This window comes from Pseudonaja textilis, chromosome 7, assembly GCF_049901715.1.
Source record: "Pseudonaja textilis isolate UNSWEBS1 chromosome 7, rPseTex1.2, whole genome shotgun sequence".
Classification (NCBI taxonomy): domain Eukaryota; kingdom Metazoa; phylum Chordata; class Lepidosauria; order Squamata; family Elapidae; genus Pseudonaja; species Pseudonaja textilis.
This window is the reverse complement of record NC_141996.1, coordinates 42,740,771-42,764,923: the sequence shown is the minus strand read 5'-3', so window position 1 is coordinate 42,764,923 and position 24,153 is coordinate 42,740,771. Positions and strand designations below refer to the sequence as shown.

Below are 24,153 nucleotides of genomic sequence, written 5' to 3'. Positions count from 1 at the left end.
TTTTCAATTATTCAGGGACTTTGAGCCAAATCTATACTTGCATTATGTTGAATAATTTTGACTCTGAAGTGAATCAATTTCAGTCATAGTCCACTGAAGCAAAATTGTTTTTAGCATTCCAATACAGACTAATTTCTTCAGAATTAAAAATTAACTGTATTCAGTGAAAATTATTCACAGATAAGTATGTTAAACTGTAGGATTTTATTCTCTTCCATTGCATTCTTATATATATATATTCCTGTATTTGGATAGTAAAGACAATAACTCTTTGAAGGTTAAATTGATTATTCCAAGACCAAAGCCTGATAAGAAATCCAATAATTATGATACGATACCAAGACTGCAGAATATAGGCAGACACTGGTGGTAATCCAGAACCCAAGTTTGGTTGCCCGATTATTGAATGGTTTTCACTTATCATAGCATCACAGACAAATAAAATATCTTTTATTTTAGAAGCAATTACAATAAGCAAGAAATCTGAATTCAGTTTTCAAACATGATATACCTGGAATCAAGAAATGGACTAAAAACACAAAAATAATTACTTAATGAAAGAATCTTCCATGGTTTACTTGAAAATAACTGGAAAACAAAAGAGAGAAACAGCCGAGGAACATGACAGGATGTGAAACAGAATCATTTATTAGGAGGCATTTGCAAATTGTTACTCAGATATGACATGGAGATAGAACAAATTAAAAATTGTTTAATAAAATTAAACAAAGAAGTTATAACAGTAGAACAATGGGGGAGAACTATGTCTACAATACAATTTACACCAAGCTGCAATTGAGAGAGAATTGTTATAAAAGGTTCTACAGATGGTTTATAGATAGTCTGTCAATGATTGCCAAGAAGAACAAATCACAACAACAAATCATACACAATAGGAACTACCACAAAAAAGAAAGACTATTTTACCATATGTGGTTACAAAAAGGTTCAAGAGTACTAAAAAAAATACATCGTAACATCCAGAAAAATTTGAAAATTACATTATAGGTTTAATGAAGTTGTAGATTAACATGTTATATGAAGCAAAATACTATAATTTTAAAACCATAATTCATAATTTAACAATGCATGAAACACTGCTCTGTATTTTATCTCAGAAAACTGTGATTATTTCCAATGGCCTTTGTGTTTGTGGGATATTTATTTTTCAATTGTAGAATGTATGTAAAAGTAGAATTTGTTTGTACTAAAGTTAGGCTTTGTTTTCAGATAGTTTGTATGGTAATAAACTAAACATAATTTGGATTTACTTAAAAGATGCAAACCTTTGGCTATTTACCCTGAAATAAGCTATTGAACATTGTGTAGGTTTTGTTAAATATTTAAAAATGACCTTATTATGGTTGTTTATAAGTATTTACAGAACCATAAAAAGGTTTACAATTTAATTATATAAATTATAAAATTGGAAAGAAAAACACCCACACATATTAAGTTTGATTTTAATGGAAAATAAATTAAATTAACTTAGTCTTGGATATTATTCAATCAACACCTTAAAAATGTTTAGGTTAAATTTTACTTGATCAAATCTGGTTACATTCTTTAACATCTCAATTTTAAATATACTAGATATAAAATTTATTTTTTAAAAAATACCAATTTTTTAAATGAAATCCAACGTTATCTGATTCAAAGGACTGAAACTGTATACCTCTTGAATTTACCACCCATGTGGAAGATGACTAAAGTGTAAAACCATTAACAACAATTCATGCATCCAGCTACACATACCTGGTTTCTGACTCATCCTGAGGAAGTCAGTATAACAATGCTAGAATTGCTCTACCTTGCAGAGTACACATCATGACTGCTTAAGTCTTTCATCATACCCTTCACTTAATTACTAGATTCCACTGTAATATTTTACAGCTGAAGAGGAACAATTCTTTTATGGGCTAGTCCAGACATTAGTTTCTCACACTTATCATTTAGCACTCTGTTTAATAGACAGTAGTGAAATATTATAATCAAATACAGGTTTATTTTCTCATGATCCAGCCTCATGGTGTGCATTTCCAGCCAAAATACAGTTATTTTATCCATTTTCATTAATGGCAGGATTAGGATTTTCAACGTTAAAAAAAGTGATTCTTTCCATAAACCAGAATTACAAAACCTTACATTGGTATCAGTTTCTATTTTTGAACTGCATTAAATCTGTTCACTAACAAAGGTATATTAATGCTGCTAGAATCCAAAGAGTAAGTATTTAAAGAAAGAAAAGATGACTTCTTTCTTGTCATTTTAAGTAATTTTCTTACAAATACACCTTCCATTTTCTTTGGTATCCTTTCTGTTTTCTAAAATTGGTATCAACCAATTTGTACTTTGTACTTTGTACTTCCTGATCCAACCATTAAATGTTACATAGGCACAACTATGAGTAATCAAAGTAGAACATAGTGACCCAACAAATTCAAAACTAGGTTCTTAAGAAAAAAAGATGGATTGGGCAACATGTTATTAAGATATTATTTTAATGCAATTTAGTTCAATTATACCTGACTGCAGAAGACCCTAATGACTAAAGGTTTCCTCCAAGTAGGATAGTTTAGTTACAATATGGAAATGACTTGGACCAAAAGGTGGGTGAGTAAGTAGAGGAGAATGAGGCTAGTAGAATACTACAATAATGCTTAAATTATAGAGAAAATTACAGAGAAATGCTTCGGTGATCATAATTAAAACCATAAGTTTCACCCTGTGACCTTCATTTCTCATGAGTTCAACCAAATCATGCTTTTTAAAACCAGTAGATAAGAAAGCAGTAACAAAGTAAAGGAGCTATGCATGCTCCAGTTCTCATGTAATTTAAGCTCTGACTGGCAGCAGTAGTAAATTAGAAGGAAGGTGATAGGGCCAAGAAAAATAGACAGCCAAGCAAAACATGTTACAGTGCGGTATAGGAGAAGTGGTGTTGTGTATAAACCTTCACAAAACAAACCTTTTTCAAAATTAGCCATAACTTTAAATAATCCTGGTAGGCCTTAGAGTTTGCAGGTTTTTGAACTGCCCTTTTTAAAGTGTTCAGTTAACTGTTAACAAATTAGGCTACCTTTGTTCGGAAAAACATCTTACAAATAGATACTCTTCACAAATAACTTTAATGGAAGGAAGGAACTTAATTTTACTCTTAAATGAAAGGTATAACATCAATCCAATGAAAAAAGGAATATATTTTCCATAAAATCAAAAAGGATTTGGACTTAGATGGTTTAAAAATCCTGTAATTAAGAAATGTATGGTTGTATTATTTATATACTTCGCACTAGGTATACATTTTAGTATATATATTTTTCTTCTTCCATTCAATCATGTTTGATTCTAAGAGACTGCCTAAACAGATCTCTGTAGTTTTCTTGGCAAGGTTTCTGAAAATTGGTTTTCCATTGCCGCCTTCTTAGGGCTGAGAAGAAAGTGACTGTCCCAAGGCCCTTTGTGCCTAAGGCAGACTAGAAATCACATTCTTCCACTTTCTAGCCTGAATGCCTTAACCACTATATCAATTTGGCTCCCTCGATATACATAAACATAGCATTTCTGCATGGGATTTATAAAATTATATTTAGTTGTATGACTGAAATATTCATAAGTTTCATTCATAACTCTTTGAAGTCCAAACTATGGTTCCTTCCATTTGGAACATACAATCTACCTTTGTCCCTATGAGACTTTTATGCAGCTTAATGTTAGGTTCTTGGGAAGCTGACTTAGTCCAAAAGTCATCCTTTTTTCAGACATAAATCATTTCCTAAAATATTAGCCTAGAGACTTTGGAATTCATGGCTTTGCAATGAACAAGTGTGTGGGAATGTCTTTTTATGAATGAACTTCTATGTTATTTACAAACCAATTTTCTGAATCCTTATCAACCTGAAAACATATCCTGAAGATTAGCTGGAGATTAACAGATAGCTGAAGATTATGAAATTACATAGTGGGCGTTTTCCTATTGACTGGAATTTCTACCTTATTTCCATGCTTGCTGCAAGCAAGACACTCTGATATCTTGCCATTTTACCCTCATCCTCTTTTACTTCTCCCAAGGATTGATTATATCCCCCACAGACTTCCATGGATGGAATTCTGGCTAGCACTATGGCAGAAGAAAGAGCCAGAAGATGGAGTACATAAAAAATCTACAGAAAAAAGAAAGAGGATTCAAACAGGAGCCATTATATTATATTACAATGTCCACTCTTATAGTTTCTTTGTTTTCTTTTCATTTATGTTTGGCATAGTGGTGACTTAAAAAAAAATGTTCCTGTTAAAATTCTGCTGGACAGAATCAGAAGACAACAATACCAATTGGTACCAATACCAATACATAACTTCCTTCCATATTGTCTTTAATCATGCAAACACATTTTCCCAAAACAGTTTTAAAGGCAGATGTAGTTCTCAAATACTGCTGAATTAATAACCTATAACTTCAATGGGCTGTAATTCAATAATCCAGATAGTCCTTGCTTAATTAGTTAGCAATGATTTGAAATTACATCAGCACTAAACTAGGGAGGGGGTCCTCATTATATATAATATTATCATATCATATATCATATAAGGGGGCGTGCATAACGCACCAGCATGCCTGCCATCCCTGTCCTACTGTTCCCATTTATCTATTTATTTGTACGCATTTATTATGTATATACTTATACCTATTTATACTTATATGTTTATATGTTATGTTCATACTTATATTTATCTTTTTCTCATACATGCTTGACAAATAAATAAATAAATAAAATATTTAGAGTTGCTACAGCATCCCTGCAGTCACATGAGTGTGATTCAGGTGGTGTCTGAGACAGGCAGAGCCAGGAGGAGGAGTCAAGCAAGAAATTAGTTCAGAGTCTCTACGTTGTCAAAGAACACAAAGTCTAATCCCCCAATGAATGCTATTGAACCTTGCCTAGTTTTACACATGTGCAAAATGTTTGTTTGAGAAGATTCCTGTGTATAGAATTGAGCAATAAAGCAGTATTAGAACCTGGATCTGATTGTTTGCATGTAACATTAATCTTTTCAAACTTTTTTTCTGGAGAACTTAAAAAACTACTTAGATAGCAACTGATTCCCAATCAGGAGCAATGATGACCAAAGAGTAGTGAACACTGTACTGTGGTATCAGGATGGAGTAGAGAATAGAAATGAAGTGTGCTATTTAACTAGTGCAACAGATACAGAATCTGGCATAGCGAGTAGCCCCAGCTGTTCTGGCATCATCCATAGCTCCAGTTGTGCAACCATTGGTACAGAGAAGCCATGCAAGTTTACCAGAAAGATTTGGAGGAGAATAAGAAAAAGTGAAAAACTTCATTGTGCAGTGTGCTGTTTACAGAAATTGTGCAGCAAAATTCCCAATTGACTGCTCATAGATGTTATTTGTATTGAGTCTGCTAACAGCTTCAGTGATTGGCATTTCCAATCATTGAAAACAATTACCCAATTATGGATAATTATCAGAAATTTATGGTCAACTTCAGAAGTCACTTTGGATATTCTATAAGAGTAGTGGATAGCCATCCTCTGGATCCATCATCTTAAACAGGGTTAGAGTATACATAGCAAAACTCAAATTAATCGCTACAGACTACATGGGAAGAAGGTAGCCTAATTGCTCAGTTTAGGACTGAATGGTCAAATCTGTACCGAACTCATAAAACAAGGATTTGGACCAAATCTATCAACTTTGTGTGCACACCTGGAAGAGATTTGAAGCAGAGAGGGCTGACATTAAAGTCTTGCTATTTAGCTTTTTCCCCACTTATGCCAGCAGGGACAAAGTAGTGGGAGAGAACCAGTGTAAATAGTAGTGGCAAAAAGAACAGAAGTCCCTGAAAGAAGATAGAGGTGCAGAGATTTAGCATCGATTTATACATTACATATGTACTGGGTTCCAAGAATTAGCATGCCATGATCACAAGACAGCAAAGTATGGGAAAGTGTTCAATATGCTACACAGAACATTAAGACACTTTTGGGGGGGTCTAAAATGGCAATGGATGTCATGGCTACACTGCATCTTGCCATACCTACAGAAGAGCTGAATTCCATCATCAAAAGACACCAGGGCTATTATGATCACTCTAAGCTCTACCCCATCCTTGGTGTATGGTCCTATGGTTTTATTACTGATTTATCTCCAGTCCATGGCTCTACATCCACATTAGTTGTAATGAAACTTTTTTTTACCAAAATAACTCATTTCATCTCTTGCAAGGCTTTGCCCACAGTCAAAGAAACAGCGTAACTTTTTTTGGACCATGTCTTTCACTACAGAGGCAGGACACCCAGACTTTTATAAGAAAGGGGAATCAATTTACATCCAGGTTTTGGAAGGCACTGTTTCAACTTTTCAATGTCCAGGTTAATTTGTTCTCAACCCATTACCCTGCCATGAATGGTAAGGCTGAGAAAACCAGCCAGATGCTGCAGCAGTACTTAAGATGCTACTACATCTACAGCCAAAATAACTGGCCCTCATAACTTCCCCTAGCAGAAATTACCTATAATAATGCTCCCCACAGATTAATTGCTATAATTCCCTTTCAAGCTTTGTATGGCAAACACCCAAAGGTCTTACTGACGGCTTCAAGGGAGGAGATCTCCACCCCTGAGGCAGTGGATATTTTGCAAGAGCACTGGCTGCCCAAGCCCTATTTTAAACAGCAGATGCAGCAAGCTGTCCTACAAGAAGAGCCATCAGTAGCTGAAGAGGACAAAGTCTGTATTTCTACCAAATTCCTGGTCTCTACTCGGCCCTCTAAGAAACTTAATATGAGCTTTGTAGGGCCTTTTAAGATGCTCCAGTAGATTAATCCTGTGGCCTTTCATTTACAATTGCCACCTTCCATGAAAGTCCACTCAGTTTTTCAATGTTCCTTACTAATTAATGATTAGCTTCTAGCCACCTGTGCTTGGAGCATGCACCATCGCCACCAGTGATTGTGCAAAGGGAGTAAAGATTGTGCAAAGGGACTAAATAAAAGAGAGTTTGGACTCTAAGAAAAGGTATAAAGGCATGTAGTATTTGATTCACTGGCTGGATTACCAGGACTCCAAACCAGAGGTGGTATTCAACCGGTTCTCACCGGCTCGGGCAAACCGGTACTGGTGATTTGGTGTGGGTCGCTGAACCAGTGTCGCCCCCTGGCTGGCCATGCCCCCGATCCGGTTGCCTGGTTGCTCACTTGCCCTGGTCGCTCTCCTAGTTTTCCCTACCATGTAGTGGCTGTGGCGCAGCTCGGGCGGATGCAGTGCACATGTGCAGTGGCCCAGGGACATCCGCACACCTGCCTACCCTCCCGAAACAAGCTTTCTTCCTTCTCCCAGCAGATGCGCCTCTTCCAGTCCAGCCCAGCCCAGCCAGCCAGTAGGTGGCCACGTGTCCAGCCACCTCTTTCGTAGCGCAAAAAGCCTCCCCCAACAGGCCGACTACTCTCCTCCTCCTTCTCAGCCATATAGAACAAACAGGCAGAGAAGGAGGGGAGTAGCCAGCCGGTTGCGCTGAAAAAAAGGCAGCTGGAGACTGAAAAAAAGTTGCTTCCAGCCGCCTCTTTCAGAGTGTGGCACCACTACGCTCGACTTGCTTGGGCAAGTCCCTTCGGTGCAGCGGGCTCAATGGGGTGGACCTGAGTGCCAGCGACTAGAATGCAGCGACAGCACATTGAAGAAGTGCAGCAAAGCCTATAGCCTACCCGCCATGTGTTTTTTTCAGTGCGGGAAGAAAGTACATAAGTTTTCAGGCAGTTGGGAAAACTGCCTAGCCCAGAGCTGCCCGGTGCGGGGGGGGTGGCAGGCTACAGCACACGCCTCATTTGAATTTCATTTTCCAGCCCCAAAAGTGGGAGGGGAGGTAATCCCACCCGCTGCCCCTTTGTTGGACTTGGAAGCCTTGCCTGCCCACTTTTTCAGGCAACATGGGACTGGAAACTGGCTAGGAAGAACTCTTGTAACGAGCGATGCTGCTGGGTGCTTAGAAAAGTGTGTGTGTGTGTGTGTTTGTTTCAGGTGGGTCTCCTCTCCTAGTTGATTTTCCCAGCCCTTAACTTTCTCCAAAAGTGGGAGGGGAGGAAGTCCTGCTTGCCACCCCTTTGTTGGACCCAGAAGCCTTGCCTGCCCAGAGATTGGCAGGAAGAACCCTCATAATGAGCAATGCTGCTGGGCACTTAGAGGTGTGTATGACTGTGTGTGTGTGTGTTTGTTTCAGGTGGGCGCTTGAAAGCCTGTGTGTGTTTCAGGTGGACCTCCTCTCCTAGCTTTAGAAGGAAAGAAGGAAGGAGGAAGGGAAGGGATAGAATGAGAGGGAAAGAGAGAGGGGGAGGGAAAGAGATAGAGAAAGAGAGAGGGAAAGAGACAGAGAGTGGAGAGAAGAGAAAAGAAAGAAAATAAAGAGGAAGGGAAAAGAAAGGAAGAGAGAGAGAAAGGAAGAAAAGGGATAGACAAAGAAAAATGGGATGGAGGAAGGGAGAGAAAGGAAGAAAGAGGGAGGGAAGAGAAAGTGAATGAGATATATGGATGAATGGATGGATAGATAGATACATGGAAGGAGGGAGGGAGGGAGGGAGAGAAAAAAACAGAGGAAGGACACAAACCCTGGCTTCAGAATACTCTTTGAAACAGCACAGCAATCTAGGGCTGGAAGGGATCTCGGTGGTCATCTTCTAGTCCAAGGGTCTTCAAACTTGGCAAGTTTAAGATTTGTGGACTTCAACTCCCAGAATTCCTGAGCTAACATGACTGGAGGAGCAATTCTGGGAGTTGAGTCCACAAGTCTTAAAGCTGTCAAGCTTGAATACCCCTGTTCTAGTCCAAGTCCCTGCTCCAGCAGGAGATTCTTACAGAATCATAGAACAGCAGAGTTAGAAGGAACCTTGGAGGCCATCTAGTCCAACCCCCTGCTCCAGCAGGAGACCTTACATCATCTGGAATTTGGATTATTTTTGGGCTGAAGGGTATATTAATAAATAATGAAATGTAGTAAAACATATTATAGCATTAAGTAGAGAGTTACTCTATAGGCATTTGTTATCTAGCTGTTGTAAAAAAGATTTCCTTAACTTTTCACTTTTTGTAAAACAATTATAAACACATGCCTGCAAAGTTACACCCCTCTCCTATTAAGACACATGATTGTCCCATCTAAATCAATCTGAATCCATCTGTTTTCCTGGATTGATACATTTCACCCCAGCATCACCACCTGGGAATAAATCATTCCTCTCTGGGAATGTAATGTACCTCCATTCGGAGAAATCCACATCTTTGAAGTATGCTGTTAATAGCCTCCTTAAGTGGTCAAGTGTGATGGACAATAGAAGAAGAGATAACGAAAGGAAAACATTGCTGGAGAGAGATTTGTCTTTTGCAGGAAAGATGTAAATCTAAGTTAGAGAGTTTTACAATGCAGTTACTTGACTTCTAAGAATCTTAAAGGTTTAAGAAGGACAGGGCATCTTTCTGTATTTTGTAGCATTTTCCTCCTATGTCTCTTGTGACGTGCTAGGAACTTCTTCCCAGATCTTTAACTTGATCTTTAACTTTAACTGATCAAAGAATAAAATTCTGCTTTCTTTGCAAGCCTCCATTTAAGTCTTTGTTTTGGTTCATTTTTGGCTTAAGCATACTGCCAGACCTTACAGTGCCTCCAACAGAGAGGAAAATTGGCAGAGGAGTTTACTAGAACAAGGCCCGCCATGCAGAGGAAAGCAGAGATAGTCTTTCACTTATGACCACAATTGAGCCCAAAAATTTGGTTACTAAGCAAGAGTGTTTTTAAGTGCGTTTCACCACATTTTACTCAATCCATGACATTTCCTGGGTCTAACGGTCATGTGCAAGCTAAGGAAGTAAATCTGAAGGCATGTACAATGTTCTAATGTACAGAAGTTATAGTTAAATGTGTGGCAGAAAGTGGACTATGGTGTGTTTTTCCAAACACAGTGAGGTTGAATGTATACAGTTTTAGAAGAGCTGTGTGTGTGTGAATGTGTGTACATACACATACAGTATATATAGTAATGTATCTTTTTGTGTGCCTATACACACACTATACTATGTAATATGTATGTACACATGTGGCATATATACATAGGATTAAATAATGTGTTTTGGATGTTTAGTAGTAGTAAATAAAGAGAAGTAAATTGTATCTCTTTGAGGTGAGGCCAGGCCAGGCCAGACATCACTTGACATGAGTGATGTCAAGTTGGCCACTCCCACCCAGTCACATGACCACCAAGCCATGCTCATCAAATAAGCCACGGCCACAGAACTGGTAGTAAAAATAATTGAATCCCACCACTACTCCAAACATTCCTGGGAAAATGCCAGTTATGTCTATGCTCCCAGTTTAATGCAGCAGATCCATCAAGATTTCCCTGATAAGCCATGACCTACCAGCTCCCTGCCCTGCATTATCCCAAGAATATATGTGAAGGGATTAACTGAACAGAGAGAGCACCTTTTGATGGATATGGGACAATTGATGATGCCCAACCCTCCAGTTTTCCTTTTGCTTCCTGAGGGAAAGTAGAGAGAAACTTGCTAATTGTGTTAATGTTTTGCAGCCAATACCACTTGCTCCAGCCAGAACCACTTGATTCAGACTCAGGAAAGAAGAACTGCTTTCAAATGGCTTCACTTCCACACTCAAGTTCCTATGTGAACTCAGAAGATGAAGATGCCATGGAAGAATGGGAGGGCTATTTTGAGGAGGGGGCATTGTCAGAGAGAAATTGACAAAGTCAAGAGGAGTTAAGTGGAGAATTAGTTTAGAATCTCTATGTAGTCACAAGAGGACAAAATCCAACTCCCCTCCCTTGTATGTCATTGACCCTATCTAGTTTTATGCAGGTTCAATACTGTGTATAGACTTAAACAATGAAAAAGTCAATTGAAAGCTTTATTTGTGGATCTGATTGTTCATGCCTGATTGGTGGTTGGCAATCGGCTCTCAGTTACAACAATGCAGTAGCCTAATGATTGTCATTTGCAACCTTCATTGCTGGTTCCCGACAAACAAAGTCAATGGGGAAGTCAAAAGGAATTGGAAAAGTGATATGTGCAGAAAACCTTGGCTGCACAGGATTCACCTAATAATGGCAACTGGAACTGCCTGAACTGCTATTTTAAGTTTGTACAGCCACATGATATCTCACCTTATACCTATGTTGCTGAATGACAGAGTTCCTGGTCCCAATCATTGTTGGTTAGATACCAATACCTGTGAACTCAGGTGTCCTACCAATTTGATGAAGGAAACACCCAGTACCCCGTATTTCTATGCAATCATAGATTGCAATAACTGAGAATAATGTTTTCTATTTATTATCTCTTGAAGGAGAAAATTAAATAAGAAACAGCTTGGCCTAACAAAATGACTTTAGATATGCTTTAATGCTTAGCAAAATGCTTTAAAAGATAAGATATAAATTGTTTATTAATGGGTCTAAAACTGCAAAGTTGGGGTTCAGTTCCTGGAAAAGAAGAAGTTGACCCCTGACTCAAAGCTTGTTGACTAAATAAAATCAAAGGGAAAAAATATTGGCTGGCTACAAAGGTGGGGGGTAGGTTGCTAATGTGCTAATACCTTTTTCAAGTAAACAAGATTGCCTTTTACCTTCTCAGTGGGCATTCTGTGCCTTATGCAGCACACAACAAACAGGATGTGTGGTCTTCACTGGCCAACAGGGTCATGGACTTCCCCTTTACTACTATAAATCTAAGCTTGCTGAATGTTTTAATAATACAATCACCACATTACTTTCATGGCTTTTATAACCCATAGCAGAAATTATGAAGATCATGAATTTACAGTCTGATTTTATTGAACTATTCATTTTATAATCAATGTAATTCTTTACTTTCGAGCATAACTTTTTGACTTTTAAAAAAACTGATTATACATAAATGTAGTTCTTAAAATTAAAAAGTTAGTGCTAACTATATGTTGGGAAAATACACACATTCTTATAATAGAACACTTAGCAGGTCTTTCTGTATGCTGCTTTTATGCATGGTTATAATTTTTTGAAGTGTATACAAAGTAAATTGTTCTTTGGGCTGGACTCCAAGTGACTTTATAAACACATCTATGAAGTTTTTCTTGGCCAAAATTTGATTATGGTTTTATTGTTATTTCATTCTTTATTTTATTTGCATTATTGTATACCTCCAGGGTCTTTTAGAATTAAGATAGGTTGTAGGTACTATAAATAAATAAAAGGAACTATCAATAAAGATGTGGTATTTTCCCTTTCCGGTGCCCCCCCCCCCCAATTTCCTAGTCTACACCCTGCCAAGGATTTCCCTGGAAGTTCCCCATACAAATACAAAGCAGGCACTTTATAGGTTAGATTCTAAGTACAGAAAAGGGAAACAACTGCTACTTCTGTCTGATGTGATATCAAATTCTAATTCTGGTTATGTGCAATTACCTCCCCCCCGCAAAAAAAAAGCATCATAATTAATTTTGCACATGTTCTCATAAAGTATTTAATTTCTGTCTCTTCCATTTTAAGTTTAATTTCCTTGCTGATACATCTGCATAGCTATCTAATGTACTGTTGCCAACATCGATATACTTGTGCTCAGTAAACAAATATGATAGGATGTTTCATTTTCTGGAACATCAACTCAGTGACTTAATACAAATTGGTTTTGGGTATAAACTCAAATAGGTTACAGAAACACTATCATTTCTGCACTTAAAATGTACCACAATATTGAAGTTATTCCATACACCACTTTATTAAAATTGTAAATGGAATACATTTCAACCAAAAATAAAACACTCTGCTGCTATATACATATTTTTCTATGCTCCCCACTACAGAGTCTATACTGTAGGGTCTCAAGATCTAGTAGAAATTAAATTGTTGCAGACATGACTAGTAAATAGAGTCCCAAGATTCTGTAGAGATTGAATTGTACAAACATTGAAGTACAAGTTTAAAATGTGACACACTGCACATTTAAGGCAAGTTTCTTGGAAATTATGATCAAAGTAGTCACATGTAAAAGCTTAAGGACATCTAGTCAAACGATGTTTTAGTGAATCTGTAAGTAAATAGAGGCTGATACAACCTTTAAATGGTACAAAGTGAATCAAAACTTTGAATCCATTCTTATTATTTATGTTTTCTACAGATCCAGAATAAGAGAATAATTAACAAGGCCGGTATAGCAGTTTGCCACTCTTCCAACCACTGTTTTATAATGCCTATTTTTGCAAAAGAAATTGCAAAACAATTGCTTCCAAATGTAGGCAGCTAACAATCTTTCTATTCTTTCATTTTGATACTGACCCTGTTTCAGAAGTCTTTTATCTCCAAAATATTACTAGGTCTCCTTCTACACATTGGATGTTTGGAATCTGCTCTCCCTGCCTAGTTTTCAAGCCATTCCAACTGGCTGCCAGAGAAACTCAAACCTTAATAGATACATCCCATTTTTCAATATGGTATTTTCTTTAAATGCTTTGCTTCTTTTTCTCCAAATATATCTCGTGTAGTTGTAAGAGTACACTTCTAGCTAAATAAGCTCAAGGCCTTTTGCTTAAAATCTTTCAGACTTATGAAAAATTTTCTTCTGTGCACCTTAGACAATGACATTTGTGATGAGGTAGGAAAAAAGGATTTTTTAAAAATTCTTCCATGCAGACCATTGTTGCATAAGAAATGCTGTACTGTGGCAGCACTTTTCGGAAAATTCTTTGTAATGATTTGTGGATTGTTTCTCAAATACACTCAATTTTAGGCAGTACTAGCAGACTTTTTTCCTAATGCAATAATTTCATGTAACTTATTTAAAACAGTTTTTTTACAATTGAACATGCTATCTAGAAAGATTTATAATTTTTTTATAGACTGCCCCCTTTGTAAAAGTAAATTATTTTATTTTCAGAAACCTATTTAGAGGAGCCCAGGTTCACAGAAAGTAGACGGAAGAACATCAATTTGAAAGATTAGAAGGCTTGGAGTATTTGTATATCTCTGAAAATGTTCTGTCCTAACTAACTACAGACCTGAAGGGTTAATACCATTTTAAGGCCTTACTAACAATATTGTAGGTTTTATTAAAAGTTAGCAATCAGTCAACTTAAAGATTGACCAAACTGTTGAATTCACCATAAAGAAAGAAAGAGGACAATTTATATTTGTAATTTACCAGTCTTGTGACAAAACTACAGTAACAGGATCGGCCTTTTGCAGTTCAGTGATAGAGCTAATACTATGTTTAGGTCACTAGTGGGAAAATTGACTCAGTTATTGGTCATATAAATATTATTTTTACAGCTCAGGTATTATGGCCTTCTACCAAGTGAAATAGAGAATTTAACCCACTGTTTTCACATATGAGCAATGCCAAAATTTCCATGTTATTATATGTTGACTTAAAATATTATGGTGTCAGCTAGTGGAATGTATATATTCTCCTTTTTAAAAAATAAATAAATAAATGATAGTAAGAAGGAAAAAGAGGGTTGTTAATGATGTTCATTCAGCATTCACAATAAAATGGAAGAGACTTTTCCTTCTCTTTCTCGCTAGCCTGAGTTTACATTCATGTGTACATACATCCATACACATATAATGTGTAAGTAGTTAATTATCACCACCACCAATGTCTCAATTTGATATTACATTCAGGTCAGATAACATATGCTAATTGAAGAATGCCAGAAGCATTGAAGAATGCTCATTGAAGTACCTGAAAAAATAAAATATATTTATCATTCAATATTTTGAATTTAATCATTCTAAAGACATCTATTTTAAGATAATATTTTTAAAATGTCATTTTATTTGTGTGCTTTAAGAAAAGCATCTGTTACAGTCTAGATAGCTTCCTTCCACTCTTCCAAATCTAAAAATTCTTTGCTATTCTCTTGATGGACTTGGAAAGCATTTAATCATCCCTTTGCTCCAACAGGTCTTTTCAGTATGGGGACATCATGCATGAGTTTTGTCTTAAACAACCAAAATGGATCAACTTCCTCCAGCTCTTCCTGCCACTGATATTATCTGATAACATATTTGAAAATCCAGCTGGCTGGCATGATAATTTGTGATGATCCGGTAGCCAAATCCCACCTTAACTTTAAATTATTTATCTAGTAAACTTAAACTATAATGGGCATACCATATGCAATTAAATCCATCTGTCTTTTTTATGTAGTAAAATGTAATTGGCACCTTTAAACCAGAGTTTTTTTGCATTATAAACAGAATGTTTTACAAACAAAAATAAACAATTGAAAATAGAGCTACAGATTAAAATGAAGTAGATATGTCAGATGAGAATAATGGACTGTCCAGAAAAGAATGGCATAGTGCAATGGAATTACATGAAATAGTAGGTTCCAAGTGGAAATGCAGTGATAACTGACATTCTTTTGGCATTTAGCTCCAGATGTTGTCATTCTACTGGGAACATTTTAAGTCCTTCGTGTTCTAAACTGTACCTCAAAAGTGAGATTCCTGTTTTATACATCAATTTAATAGAAGGTCCATTCATTTTAAATTTGCATTTTCTTTTAAATTAAAAAAAAGTTGGGTGAGAGAAACCTGTTATTCTGAATTTCATACAGAAAGTAACAGAATTTGACACCTTCCAGTATCTGTTATTCCAAGGTCAGATTAGCCTGCAAGGCACAAGGCAACACTCCAGGACACTCTTGGCTCCAAGCCAGAGCTTGAAAAACAAATGAAAAGCTCTTGTCTATATATTTCAAATGAGAGACCTATCCCTTTGAAAGTGCCTCAGAGCTATTTTCCTCATCCCTGAGGATGTATACAGAGATACCTTCTCTTAATTTAAATGCTTTAAGCTCTTTTCTTTTGATCATGGTAGCAGAAAGAAGGGATGTCCTAGAAATTGCTTTGGATAAAGATAAGGAAAATGGATACATAACAGAATTTTCTGAAAAATCCACATAGGTGTTATTTCTAAACTCTAAACTTAGTCTAAAAAATTTAGATTGAAATTTAAGGAGGCATATGTCAAGCCAATAAAGAGGAATAGAAATAAAGAGTTAAATTATCACTTCTACGTGACAAAAAAGAACAGCCCTGAAAATATCCAGCCTTTTCTTAATCATCTTACAACTTTGATCAGAACATAATCATCATACGCCACATTGCGAGCTATATCTTATCCTGATAAAATAATATATTGTCAGCAACACTGGATGCAAAGTCTTCAAGTATTGGTGTAATACAACAAAATATGATATTATATATTTATGGGGTAGAAAACCTTTATCTGTGTGTAGTGCACACAACCTAGTTTTTAACCATTTTGAAGGTGCACGTTATAATTTGGCATTCTTGGGTACAGTTTAAATTTCAACAGAGAACGAACTTTTAGATGTCCAAATTGATATGCCAAACATGCATCGGGAACAAACTTGCAATTATTTCATACAGAAACATTTATTTCAGGAGATCTGAAGTGTCACAATAAGAATACATGAATCCAATCTTAGATTAATTCACAGATTGCAATCACTATAAAATGTCCCAAAGGTGCTTTTTCAAGACGTTTCGCTTCTCATCTAAAAAGCTTCTTCTTGGCTGAGCTGAAGAAAATTCTTGAATGAGAAGCGAAACGTCTTCAAAGAAGAAAACCAGAAAGTCCAGTTGCCTCTTGAAAAAGCACCTTTGGGACACCAAGACCTGAATGACTGAGAATCTCCATAGACACTATAAAATGATTTGCTTGATTATGACTTGGAGTTGGAGTTGCTGAATCTGTCCACTGTAATTGCCATGTTTTAGTTTATGGCTTAGGATGTTGGGTATCTATTCAATTATGTATTATTTAATAAACTATAGTTAAAGAAATCATGTGTTAGCAATATAGGTGATATAGGTGAATGAAATCACTGTATTGATTAGAACCTATTCCCTAGGAAATGATACAACTGTAAGATTCTTTAATGATACTTAGAATTGTTTATTTCCCAATACAGAGCATTGTGTAAGGATTAATAACCCTGGTTTATCTTTGTTTCTCATATCACTAGTATATCATCTAGAAATTACAATAACGTTTATCTCACTTCAATAGTTCTTTCTCACTAGAACAATACATTATGAGGCCATAGCACTTTTATATTGCTCTGATAAATTCAAAGATTCAAAAGACAAACGATGCAGTACAGCAATGTAAATTATTTTTGCTATACTGCTTTCAGTTTCACTCTACAAATCACATGGGATGCCTGTGAAAATAGCTTTTCTCATAATGAAAACTACTAGAAATTGCAATGATAAAATAATGAAATGTGCTAACCCTGGACTTAAATACTTGCTTTTTATTGTTGGATGCAGATGCCTAAGTCCTAACTTTTTTATTTAGCATGCCAGCACACGTTCTACCACCTTCTCTTTTTCTCCTTTGTCCTAAGATATTTTTGAATATTTTGTTCCAAATATCGCCTGTTTGCTAACCTTAAACAAGTGTGTGTGTGTCTGTGTGTGTGTGTGAAAATATTTACAGACCCCTCATATCCTGGACATAAACTGTTTCAACTCCTACCCTCAAAATGACGCTATAGAGCAGTGGTCCCCAACCACCGGGCCCCGGACCAGGACCGATCCATGGATCGTTTTGTACCGGGCCTCAAAGAATGTTTGCTTGGGCGCCGCCATCTTATTTCAGCATCCTGTGTTGCCTTAGCATGCTCGGTTAGTTAAGAAAAGCCCTACCCAGAGAAGGAAGTGGTGCTGGAGGAGGAGGAGGAGGAGGTAGTAGTAGTGGAGAAGCAAGCAATTCAGGGTGCTACCGCTGTGGCGGCTTTGCCTGCATTTCCGAGGCTTCGATGTTGGGAGAGGCAGCAAGGGCTGGAAAAGGGGAGAGCTGTGCAAGTCTCCGTCTCCCTTTTCTGCCTGCACGTGGGGGGCAGGGAGGAAAGAGAGAGAGCCAGGAGCAATTCAAGGCTAGAAAACTAATGGGGAGAGCTGACGGTGGGCACTAGGGGAGGGGACTGTTGTTGCCGCTGCCACTGTGTGTGGGAGTGTGCATCTCAGAGACCTGAGCCGGGAGGTGCAAGAACTGCAAGTAGGAGCGTTTGATGATTTTGAAGAACTCCTGGAACACGGTAGATTGGCGTTTTGTAGGTCTCAGTGAAAGAGTGAGCTTTGTTTTGTCTCCTTTCCTCCCCTGGTAATGCGAAAGATACTTTCTCTATTCCCCACCAACCCCAAATAATCACTGGCTGTGGCTGGGTTTGGCAGCGAAGTGCTAAAGCGAGCGAAGTGCCCCCAGGGACACCTTTCCTTGCCTGTCTCCAGGTGAGGCTGGAAGAGCCCCCACCCCAGCTTTTCCTCGGCTGCAGATCTGAGCCTTTCAATCCTACACCCAGGATCTGAAAGGAACTCCCACTTTCTCCCCCTCCCCTCCCCCAATTAATCACCAAGAGCGGCAGTCCTTCTGCAGACAGATGCCTGCTGAGAAGCCCCTGGAGTGGCAGCCAAGGGGCGCTGCCCCCCAAGGAAAGCAAAGCCCCCTTTCTCCCTCTGCTTCTCCCAGCAGCAGTTGCCCCGAGGCCCCTCAGCTCAGACACACGCACACGCACACACACACACCGCCTGCTCTTCTGTCTCTTTGGAAGGTGCCAGGTGGGGGAGGCTTCCAGCCCAGAACATTTTATTTTGTTATCATTAAGCATTTACATTTTTGTTATAATTAAATAAGTAAGTGTGTGTGTGTGTGTGTGTGTGTGTGTGTAACATTAACATAAAAAATTATATTAAATATATTAGCTTTTAAAAAAATTCATATTAGTGGTCCTCGGGATTTAAAAGTATGAATTTGGTGATCCCTGAGATCCAAAAGGTTGGTGACCCCTGCTATAGAGCACTGCACACCAGAACAACTAGACACAAGGACAGTTTTTTCCTGAATGCCATCACTCTGTTAAATAAATAATTCGCTCAACACTGTACATCTATTTACAAAGTCTGCATTACTATTAATCTTCTCATCACTCCTTATCACTCATCCCCTCCCACTTATGACTGTATGACTGTAACTTGTTGCTTGTATCGATTTATATTGACTGTTTTCTATTATGATTCGACTGCTTCTTGTACCCTATGACTATTATTAAGTGTTGTACCTTATGATCCTTGACTCTTGACGAATGTATCTTCTATTCTATATATTGCATGATCTGATACATAGCTATAAAGGAAAACTATCTTGCTTATTCTAGATAAATTGATTTAATGTGGCAACTTAATTTCTAATATGATATATAAAAGATTAGGTAACTTGAACTAATTATTTTTATTGCTGTATCTAAGTCTTGATCTGAATGATAGTATTCATGCATACATATTTGATTTTAAAGTTGCTTGTTTTCTTATTATAAGAAAAAAATGAACATATTATATAAATAGAAATATTGGGTTTTTATTTTTAAAATAATTTAATTTGATTCAAGTAAAAAGAATTTCAAATAATAAGTCATAATTTTCTGTATTTGTTTTAAAAGAAAAATTTCAGTATGAACTATGCTGTAACGCCCTCTGCTGGTATGATGTAGAAAATATTTATCTTTTCAGGTGATCTTGTCTATTTTTCTGAAAGTGCATGCTTATCCATATAAACACAGCTTTTGGGGGTAACTTTACAAAGTATAAAGACACAATATCCAGCTATTGCAGATGTTTAAACTTAATCTGATTTTAGTATTTTTAAGGGATAGTTGACTGGAATTATGGCTATTCATTCTACTAACAGAGCACATTTTCACAGTTTACTGACGTTAGTATAAAAAATGGAATACTGGGCACCAAATATTTTAATGGAACACATAATTAAAGTTTTTTTGAAATGTATGTAATCTAATGACATATAAAAAAAGAAATCACATAGGGTATAAGAATATCAACATCAACTTAATTTCAAGCAGAATGTACATTATCGAAGGTTTAAAGCCTCAGGCAAAATGGATTTATATAGTAACAAGATCATATATATCTTGTTCCTATATATGATCTTTGGGGTTTTTTAACCAAAAATTCATCACATTGTAGAAAAACGAAAATACTTTCAGAAGTTCTATGCCAAGAATAAAATGAATAGAAAGTAGCATCTGAAAGAACGGTTATCATATGAAATTTGTTTATATTTTAAGTGCATTTTTATGAATTATTATATATTGAACTCAAAATCTAAAGGGAATAAAAAGTACATTAGCAGTTATTTATGTTTCCACATCATTATTGTAGATTTAGATTGTCAAGCTATCTTTATAATGAAATTAAAAGCATAAAAATGTATATAGAAACTATATACTACAAAAACAGCAAACAAAATATATTCTGTCAATCAATTTTGAATAAATAAAATAATAAACACAGCAGGCTTAGTGGAATTTTTTGTTGAATTCCTCATATTGCATATGACTGTGCACATAATATTGAATATGATGCTGTTATAGTATTAATTAAACAATTAAACAATGCATATCTTCCATTTTGTAGAAAGAATTCATGTCCAAGTGTCCAAATGTTCAAATAGTATCAATAAAAGAAAACGTAACTGGTTTTGTAATCCATCTTGCCATTAGTTTTCTGTCCAATTAATTAACATTTTGATTTGTGCCTTCTCTCCTAAGCAAAACAAAACTATAACAAACAAACAACACAAGGAACGTTGGACTTAGTCAAAAAATGTCAATATAAAGTTGGGGCATCAACAATTTTAAAACTACCTCTAAATTACTGAAACCATATACTTACTGTCTATTTAATATTGTATATGTCACGGCATAGGTAAATTGCATTGAAATTACATATTCTTTATAATCAATCAAATTAGTTACTGTAGTTAACTTTATTTTTATCTATTTTAATATGAAATGAAATATAATTAGTATTTATTAACATTCTTTTATTACTGTAATATTTTTAAAAATATGACTAAATCAGAAAACTGCAAATGGAAACAATTCCCTCTTCCACTGTTTACTTCATAAACAGTGTCTATTTCAGTGATGGCAAACCTTTTTGTTGTGGTGTGCCGAAAGTGCGTGCATTCTGGCATCCACATTGCAATGCACCCCCCGCCCCGTTAACTGCACAGCACATGCATGCCCCTCCCAGCTAATTTTCAGCCTGTTTGGGGGCCTTTTTCGGCCTCCCAGAGGCTTGAGGGAAGCCTCTGCAGCCTTTGGAGGCTGAAAAATGGGCCTGTTTCGTCACTTCCGGTTTCAGCACGTCTGGTTTCAGCACTTCTGTTATTTCTGGAAGACCCATTTTTCAGCCTCCCCGAGGCTGCAGAGGCTTTCCTTGAGCCTCTTGGAGGCCGAAAAAGGCCTCAAACAGGCCAAAAATCAGCTGGGGGGCTCTTGCCTGCTCAGTGCAGGTAAGTTTGGCTGGGGCTCGCATGCCCAACACAAATGGCTCTGCATGCCATCTGTGGTACATGTGCCATAGGCTTGCCATCATGGGTCTTATTTCATAGAGTTAAAACAAAACAAAACCCAAAGGCTGAAAATCACAGTGGTTTAAAAGTATTTCTACTTACTAATATAAAAGGCCATAGAATAATAGGCACTATCATAGATTGGCAAAAGGGGCATTGGTGCTTACCTGATACGTCCATTCTCTGTGAGCTGTGAAGAGCATGGGGAGGTGCTTCTGTCTCTAATTTGATAGGGTGGTCTGATTTCTGAGGGCATTCCTCCTTGAGCAGTGGTGGGATTCAATTTTTTTTACTACCGGTTCTGTGGGTGTGGTTTGGTGGGTGTGGCAGGGGAAGGATACTGTAAACTCTCCAGTCAGAGGTGGTATTTTCTGGTTCTCTGAACTACTCAAAATTTCGGCCACCGGTTCTCCAGAACTGGTCAGAACCTGCTGAATACCACCTCTGTCCTTGAGGTTCCTCCTTAGTGTCCCCAGTTTTGGTGAAGTCGAAGTGATAAGTTCATTGTCATTATCCTTCACCTTTGCTCTGTAGACATGGCCAGAATTGGACCCCACCAGACGGACTCTGGGTGTAGCTGGATGCTCTTCACAGCTCACAGAGAATGGGCGTATCAGGTAAGCACCAATGCCCCTTCTCCAGGTGAGCTGTTCAGAGCATCCCGGCATGAGACATACCAAAGCTGGCATGTCCTATGGGAGCGTCTCCATCTGGTTTGGGATCCCGCTTTAGTTATATGTGGACCTGTTGTAAAACTCTTCTGAAAGCTGTTTCTGCGGAAGCAGAAACATCCAGCTTATAGTGCCTTATGAAAGGCAACGGTGAAGCCCACATTGCTGCCCTACATATTTCTTGGATCGACACTTGAGTCACCCAAGCAACCAATATGTAGCACTCCTACTTGAGCGTGCTATAATACCAGTAGGCATGGGCAATGATTGAGTCTTGTAAGTCTTTGCAATCGTGGCTCGTAGCCACCTGCCAACTGTCGATGATGTGACTTTTTTTCCTTGAGTAGCAGGTTGAAAAGAGACAGGAGGCAGTCCGGTCTATGTAGGTTTGGAATGCATGTCGTACATCTAATAGATGCCATTGTCATTCTAGACTGTGAGATGGTCTGGGACAGAAGTTGGGGAGTATCAACTCCTGTGCTCTTTGGAAGGCTGAATTAATTTTGGGAATGAAGGTTGGATCTAAGTGAAGGACAACTCTGTCAGAATGGAAAATGCAGAAGTCTTGTCTTACTGACAGGGCGGCTAGCTCAGAAATTTGTCTGGCAGATGTTATCGCCACCAAGAACACCACCTTAAACATGAGTAGATGGAGACTTGTGGTTTTCAGAGGCTCAAAGGGTTGTTTTGTGAGTGCTATGAAACCTTTCTTTAGATCCCAGGTGGGGTATTTGTGGACCACTGTGGGTCTCAGATTAGTGGAGAAAGCTGTGTATTCTTGGGTGATGAGTGAGGAATCTTAGCTCACCATAGGTAATGACCAGGGCTAGAGCTGCCAACTGTAACATAAAGTGTTAGGTGAGAGTCCTTTATCCAAACCTTCCTGGAGAAAGTCCAGTATTTGCGCCACTGATGGAGAGGTGGGGTCTAATTTTATCCTGTCACACCACCTGCGGAAGATGTTCTAGGTGGCGTTGTATATATGGTCGTGGAAGGACATCTGGCCACTTGGATCATAGAGATGACTTTATTGGACGCCTTAAAGACATCTCCGCTCAAGTGCCATTCGGCTAGGTGCAGCCATTGTGGGTCCAGATGTTGAATTGGACCCTGTGTGAGTAAGACTCTATTTGGCAGGATTCTCCATGACTCTGTGATAGAAAGATCCCTGACATCCGCGAACCATGGGCGTCTGGGCCAATATGGTACCAACAACAACAGTTCTGTTTTCTCCTCTAGGAGTTTCTTAATCACCTTGGGAATCAGCGGGATGGGAGGGAAGGCATACAAGAAACCTCGAGGCCAGTGCAGCATAGAGCATTGACTCCCTCCACTCCTTGTGTTGGAAATCTAGAAATGAACCTTGGGAGCTGTGCATTGAGGGGCAAGGCAAAGAGGTCCATGATCGGTTAACTGAACAGCTGTGACTTCTCCTGCACTGAAGCAGTTGGGAGGCAGTGTTCTGACTGTCAAGGCATGCGGTATTTTTTGCCTTGAATAGTAAAGACTTAAATAGATGTGGGTCCTGTGAAAATAGGTTGATCGGGGGCTAAACCCTCATCTTCCAACATATCCTTCTCTAGCTGATCTGCCTCAGACAAGGATGAATCATTGTCTTGAAAGGATACTGACATGATTTGTTACAGCTTGTCTATTTGGTCTTCCCTGCATTGTATGTCCTGGTCGGGCATGTGAGCTATTGGGAAATTTGCACCCTGGGAATGTACCTGAAGTTGAATGGATTCAGCTCTGCCTAGTGACTGTGGAGATTGAAGGTAATGATGAGGACCTGCATGTTGTTGCCTTGCCAGGAGCACTCCTGCTGCAATGCCTTGTTTGATAACTTGCTCCATCCAAACTCTCATATGTGGAGGAATTTTTGGGGGAAGATGATCCTCTGTGTGAAGACCAGCTGTCGTGGGGGTGGATGTGGCCTCAGGGACCCTTCTTGGTGCAGATGTTGTAGCTGAAGCATCTGCTTGATCTGCCAAGATGGTACTGTGCCTGGATT

At 37.9% G+C, this 24,153-nt stretch overlaps 1 protein-coding gene across 1 annotated transcript in view; it reads right to left on the bottom strand.

The window, feature by feature from the left end:
* ROBO1 (roundabout guidance receptor 1) overlaps positions 1-24,153 on the bottom strand; it is a 311,709-nt gene that overhangs the window by 243,334 nt on the left and 44,222 nt on the right. The gene's annotated exons all lie outside the window — the stretch shown is intronic.